Raw genomic sequence first — 7,500 nt, forward strand, 5'->3', positions numbered from 1 at the left:
CACCCCAGACATGTGAAGCATACTCCAAACATGAACGGATAAGGCCCTTGTACAGAGTTAGCAGCTAGGGGGATGACAAAAACTGGTGGAGGCGTCTCAGAACGCTAACTTCATAGAAGCTGTTTTAGCTGGAGATGAGATGTGTTTCCAGTTTCCAGTTCAGATTATAAGTAAGTTTCCAGTTCAGATTATAAGTAAAGGACAGACCGAGGATGTTCAGTAGAAGAGGGGGACAGTTGAGTGTCACTGAAGAAGAGGGGATAGTTGTCTGGAAGGTTGTGTCGAGTTGATAGATGGAGAAATTAAGTTTTTGAGACACTCAACAATACCAAGTTTGCTCTGACCCAATCAGAAATTTTAGAAAGATCAGAAGTCAGGCATTCTGTGGCTTTCCTGCGTGAAATGTTCACTTCCTGAAGGGTTGGACGTCTATGAAAAGACGTGGAAAAGTGCAGGGTGGTATCATCAGCGTACGAGTGGATAGGACAGTTTGGTTTAGAAGGTCATTAATGAATAATAAGAAGATAGTGTGTGACAGGACAGAACCCTGAGGAACACCGCTATTAATAGATTTAGGAGAAGAACAGTGACCGTCTACCACAGCAGCAATAGAACAGTCAGAAAGGAAACTTGAGATAAAGTTACAGAGAGAAGGATAGAAGCCGTAGGAGGGTAGTTTGGAAACCAAAGCTTTGTGCCAGACTCTATCAAATGCTTTTCATATGTCCAAGGCATCAGGAAAAGTTTCACCAAAATCTTTAAAAGAGGATGACCAAGACTCAGTAAGGAAAGCCAGAAGATCACCAGTAGAGCGGCCTTGACGGAAGCCATACTGGCGATCAGGTAAAAGGTTGTGAACTGATAGTGTTTAAGAATCTTCCTGTTGAGGATAGATTCAAAAACTTTAGATAGGCAGGAAATTGAAGCAATAGGACGATAGTTTAAGGGATTGGAACGGTCACCCTTTTTAGGAACAGGGTGAATGTAGGCAAACTTCCAGCAAGAAGGCAAGGTAGATGTTGACAGACAGAGATGAAAGAGTTTGACTAGGCAAGGTGCAAGCATGAAAGCACAGTTTCGGAGAACAATAGGAGGGACCCCATCAAGTCCATAAACCTTCCGAGGGTTTAGGCCAGCAAGGGCATGGAAAACATCATTGCGAAGAATTCTAATAGGTAGCATGAAGTAGTCAGAGGGTGGAGGAGAGGGAGGAACAAGACCATAATCGTCCAAAATAGAGATTTTAGCAAAGTTTCGATCGAAGAGTTCGCCTTTAAAAATAGATGTGATAGCAGTGGTGCCATCTGGTTGAAATAAAAGAGGGAAAGAAGAAGAAGAAAAGTTATTGGAGATATTTTTGGCTAGATGCCAGAAGTCACGAGGGGATAGATTTTGTCACTTTCTGTTAATGAAGGAGTTTTTGGCTAGTTGGAGAACAGACTTGGTATGATTCCGGGCAGAAATATAAAGTGCATGAGATTCTGGTGATGGAAGGCTTAAGTACCTTTTGTGGGCCACCTCTCTATCATGTATAGCACGAGAACAAGCTGTGTTAAACTAAGGTTTGGAAGATTTAGATTGAGAAAAAGAGTGAGGAATGTATGCCTCCATGCCAGACACTATCAGCTCTGTTATGCGCTCAGCACACAAAGCCGGGTCTCTGACACAGAAGCAGTAGTCATTCCAAGTAGTCATTCCAAATTAGATCTGAGACCACGAATGCTGCAGAAGTTAATGAAGAAAAAGTTGACGGGGTGTCAAGACACTTAGGGTCGTCATCAGAAGGGCAGTCCGACCTGGGGATATTTGTGGTCTCCTCCCCAGATGGGAACTCCGAGGCTGGTGTAGGAGTCGCCATGAATTTTGAAATTTTGAATGAAGTGTGTGTGTGTGTTATTAGGTGCTTGTAGTTTTGTGTGGAGGAAGAGTTGTCTTTAGAGGGCAGACAGTGACTGCCCACTTGTGTTGTGAGACACAAAGGGAAACGTTCAGTGAGGTCACAGCTGGGTTTAATGATAGGTTCACAGCACCCCCTGATCCTGTACTTTAGACCTCACTGGGAGTAATTATCGTCTCGGCAGGTGCCTACTATCTCCTCCTCAAAATAAGTTACTTACATTTTTGTGGAAAAAGAATAAAAGATCTGAAAAAGAAAGTCATTAACTTTGCCCAGATTCATATTTCTACGAGGTTAGTAGTTCTGAAAGCACTCGCTATCATGTAGGTTACAGAGATGACCATAATCCTTATGATGGTGTTTAGGAAAACGCAGATAATGTATAAAATTATAAATCCGTTTACTCTTGTGTCAGAATACTTCACATCCGTGGTCACGAAACTTTCTTACTCCTCTTTCATATATAAATTTATTTTTCCTCTTACCTCCCCCTTCCCGTTTTACTTCATGACCAAAACAAAACTCCCTCCGAATATAAGAATCGCGCAATTCCATCTCACTTGAATATTTGTTTCCTTCCTTATATTCTAGTCTCCCGTATAATCTTCACCTCCACCGTCAACACCTTTCTATTCTCCATTATCTTCTCTCCCTGTTCCTCTGTGTGTGTGTGTATGTGTGTGTGTGTGTTAAACAGACATCATGTCCTCTCCCGTCGTGAATAGAAAATGCCGCCTTAGTAGGGCTCAAAGGAAGTATGAAAAGCTGCAGTCTTCTCTCTTTAAACTTTCCTATGTCCTCTGTGGTGTATCTGTGACAAGAGGAAAAAGGAAACGTCTTACAATTTACGATTTACACATTACCTCATAACTATTAATTATTTTTTTGCACTGGCCAACTGTGGTCAAGTGCTTGAAATGATAACAATTATCTTGTTATGACACTGTTACTAGAATAACATCATGTCTGCAGACGGAAAGTCCTACATTTTTTTTTTTTTTTTTAAGCATGACACTAGCCAAGGGCAACCCCCCTAAAAAAAAAAAAAAAAATATATATATATATATATATATATATATATATATATATATATATATATATATATATATATATATATATATATATATATATGTAAGGCCCAGTTAATGCCAGGTCCCACAGAAAATTCCAATATAGAAAAATCAAATAATGGAGGATAAGTGTCTTGAAACCTGCCTCTTGAAAGAGATCAAGTCATAGGAAGGAGGGAGTACAGAAGCTGGAAAGGAGTTCCAGAGTTTACCAGGGAAAGGGATGAATGATTAAGAATACTGGATAACTCTTGCATCAAAGATATGGACGGAATAGGGATGAGAAAAAGAAGAAAGTCTTGTGCAGCTAGGCCGCGAAAGGAGGGGAGGTATGCAGTTAGCAAGATCGGAAGAGCAGTTGGCATGAAAATAGAGGTAGAAGATAGCAAGAGATGCAACATTGCGTTGATGAGAATGACGCTGAAGACAGTCAGTTAGAGGAAAGGAGTTGATCAGTCGAAAAGCTTTTGATTCCACCCTGTCTAAAAGAGCGGTATGAATGGAAACCCCATACATGTGAAGCTTAATCCATACATGAACGGACAGGGTCCCTATACCGAGTTAGCATCTAGGGGTGTGAGAAAAAGTGGCGGTGACTAATCAGAGCGCCTAACTTCATAGAATTTGTTTCAGCTAGAGATTAGATGTGAAGCCTTCAGTTTAGATTTTAAGTAAAGGACAAACCGAGGGGGTTTAGTGTAGAAGTCATTGAAGAAGAGTGGATAGTTGTCTGGAAGGTTCTGTCGGATTGATAGATGGAGGAATTAAGTTTTTGAGACATTGAACAATATTAAGTTTGCTTTGCCCCAATCACAAATTTTAGAGAGATATCCTAAGTCAGGTGTTCTGTGATTTTCCTGCGTGAATTGTTTGCTTCCTGAAGAGCTGGACATCTACGAAAAGACTTGGAAAAGTGCAGAGTAGTATCGTCAGCTCAGGAGTGGACAGGAGTGTCTTGGAAGATAACTGATGAGTAATAAGAAAAGAGTTGGTGACAGACAGAACCCCGAGGAACACAACTGTTAATAGATTTAGGAAAACAGTGACCGTCTACCACAACAGGAATAGAACGGTCAGAAAGGAAACTTGAGATGAAATTACAAGGAGAAGGAAAGAAGCCGCAGGAGGGTAGTATAGAAATCAAAGCTTTGTGCCAGATGCTATGAAAAGCTTATGATATATTTAAGAGAACAGCAAAACTTTCGCAAAGATCTCTACAAGCGGATGACCAAAATTCAGCAAGGAAAGCCAGAAGATCAACAGTAGAGCTGTCTTGACGGAACCCATACTGGCGATCAGATAGAAAGTTGTGAAGTGACATGTTAAAGAATCTACCTGTTGATAATAGATTCAAAAACTTTAGATAGGCAGGAAATTAAAGCAATAGGACGGTAGTTTGAGGAATTAGAACGGTGACCCTTTTATAGCAACAGGCTGAATGTAGGCAAACTTCCAGCAAGAAGGAAAGGTAGATGTTGATAGACAGAGTTCAAAGAATTTAATTAGGCAAGTGCAAGCACAGAAGCATATTTTCGAAGAACAATAAGAAGGTTTAAGACAGTGAAGGCATGGAAAACTTCACTGCGAACGATCTTAATGGTTAGCATGAAGTAGTTGGAGGGTGGAGGAAAGAGAGGAACAAGGCCTAAATCATCTAAAGCAGAGTTTTAAGCAAAGGTTTGAGCGAAGACTCCAGCTTTAGAAATGGATGAGATGGCAGTAGTGCCATCAAGTTGAAATAAAGGAGGATACATGAAGAAGCAAAGTTATTGGAGTTGTTTTTGGTGTTAAAAGTCACGAGAATTCGAGAGTGATTCTGTAGTTGTAGCTAGATGATGGAAGATTCAAGAGCGTGGGTACGAGAGCAGGTTATGTCATTGTGCATATAGACGCAACATCCAGCTTTGAACTGAAAATGAAGATAGAGAAAGTAGGAGGGAACAGAAAAGGGATTACTTACTCTCAGGTGCCTCAGACACCTGTTTTTCAGTGAGGAAAAGAGAATGAGGTTTAGCATATTAGGTAGTGTTCTCAAGACTGAAAATTAGATCTAAGGCCTCGAATGTTGCAGAAGTTAATGAAGAAAAAGTTGAGGGGGTGTCCGAGCAGTCCGACCTGGGGACATTTGTGGTTCTCTCTCTGGATGGGGACTCCAAGGCTGATGTAGGAGTCGCAATATTTAATTTGGAATTTTGAGTGAAGGGTGTGAGTGTAGCTGGATGCATGTTGTTTTGTGTGAAGGAAGAGAGTTGTCTTTAGAGGGCAGGCTGTGACTGCCCACTTGTATTGTGAGGCACAAAGAGAAACGTTCAGTGAGGTCACAGCTGAGTTATTGATAAGTTACAGTATTTCTGTCCTCACTATGAGTTATTATCGTTTTGGCATGTTTCAGGCGATGGAAGGCTGAAGTACCTTTTGTGGGCCACCTCTCTATCGTGTATAGCACGAAAACTCTCTCTCTCTCTCTCTCTCTCTCTCTCTGAAGAGGCTGCCGAACTGTCTCTGAACTGATCTCTATCTGAACTCTCTCTCTGATCTGAACTGGACTCTGCTCCTGAACTCTCTGATAGACTGGACTGAACTGATTTTCTAGCTACGCGTACAGGCTCTACTTATGTGAAAGAAATGGATCATGATGCAGAATCTGAGATAAACAGATGACCAATCAGCTGTCTCTAAATAGGGTGAAGGGACCAGTGGTAAAGGTCTTTATTCTGGCCAATGTACATAGAGGAAGACAGCAAGGTAATGCAGGAAGGATGGGCAGGAATGTAGGGAAGGTCTGGTGTTCCCTTCAAAGAGAGAGATAGGAAGGAGAAAGATTAAAAGTAGATGAAATTGGCCATGTGAGTGTGAGGACTGCACATAGAATGAAATATATGTTATAAATATGTGTAATAATAATTAATATGACTAATGAGACTGATACAGTGCCTTCCCCCATGATCGTCTTGCTTGTGCGAGGCATCTGTTTCGACCTGGGTGTCCTGCGTGCGGTGAGTCGTGGATATGGTGAAGGATGATACTCACTAACGACTGAAGTATCACAAGCTGAGATAAACGCTCACTAGAATTACCAGTCACTCGACTTATACAAGAGACCGTCTTGCATGAAAAACGTATCAGCACTCACTTGCAGGTTAGGAAGGTTTATCTCGTCACCAGGTTCGAGGTAATATGCGACACCAGAACAGAACGCGTCTGAGTGTTAATATTTCTTGATCTCATCTACGGTCAGCATGGAAGAATTATCTGTTTTGAAAAGATCAAAGGCACATTGTTCCTTTTCAGACCAGAAGAATGGAACATTTTTTCTTGAGCAAATGAGTGAGAGGCTGAGCAAAAAGACTGAATCTTTTTTTATAAACTGGCGATAAAATCCAGCAAGACCAATGAATTGCCTGATCTGATTGATATTAGTAGAAACAGAGAAGTTTTTCACAGCATTTTCCTTGTTATCTGAGGTGTGAATACCATCTCTGTCGACTTTATGGCCTAGGAATTTGACCTCCTTTTTGAGAAACGAAGATTTGCTGAATTTGATTTTTAAGCCAGCAGCTTGAAAGCGGGACAGAATGAGAGACAGTGTGTGAAAATGCTCTAGGAGATTCTTTGATGCAATGATAACGTCATCAAGGAAGCAAAAGACAGTTTTACCAATGAGACCTAAGAGAACAGAATTCATCAATCTTTGAAATATCAAAGGCGAGTTATGTACACCTTGAGCCATGCGTATGAACATGAATTGGCCAGAGCAGGTAGAGAAGGCAGTGTATGCCCGTGAACTTTCCTCAACTTCAACTGGAAAAAATCCTAAATGTAAATCAAGGGTGGAAAATATCGCATTTGAATAACCTAGAGACTTAGACTAACTTAATTTCCTGAAGTCGACGACGACACGTCAATCGCCTTGTTTCTTAGGAACAAGTAACAAAGGGTCATTGTGAGGAGAACAGGCAGGGTCAACAACATCCTGAAGCAGCATACCTTGCACAGTTTCATCAAGCAGAACTATACATTTGTGTGGCACCCTATAGCTGAGGATATAAGATGGCTTGGACCCAGGCGTCAGATAGATACAGTGTTTGATGACGTCTGTGTGGTCCAGAGGTTCGTCAGGGAGTGAGGTAACATTCGTGAAAGAATTTAGGAGAGCAAGTAACTTTTGTTGAGATTCTGGGAAATCAAGAACAGATATGTGATCTTAAGTGATAGGCGGGAGAGAAGACATGTTATGGTTGTCAGATGCAGATATGTTACTGAAAGAGGAAGAAGGTAAATTATCCAAGGATATAACTTTCTCAGTGTAAAGCAAGGCTTCTTCGAGCAGCACACCTGCTTTGAGCTTGACATGCGTAGATGTGACATTTTTCAGCCTGATTTTGCAGAATCCATTGTAGTAAGAACATATTCTAATTCAACACCTTTTCATGGCGATTGTTGTGCATAGCAGAGAAATATCAGTGCTTTATACAGTAGACTTAACCTTAGCATTTACAACATATAAAGTACATTCAGATAGCATTACCGGAT

This window comes from Scylla paramamosain, chromosome 6 (assembly GCF_035594125.1).
Source record: "Scylla paramamosain isolate STU-SP2022 chromosome 6, ASM3559412v1, whole genome shotgun sequence".
Taxonomy (NCBI): domain Eukaryota; kingdom Metazoa; phylum Arthropoda; class Malacostraca; order Decapoda; family Portunidae; genus Scylla; species Scylla paramamosain.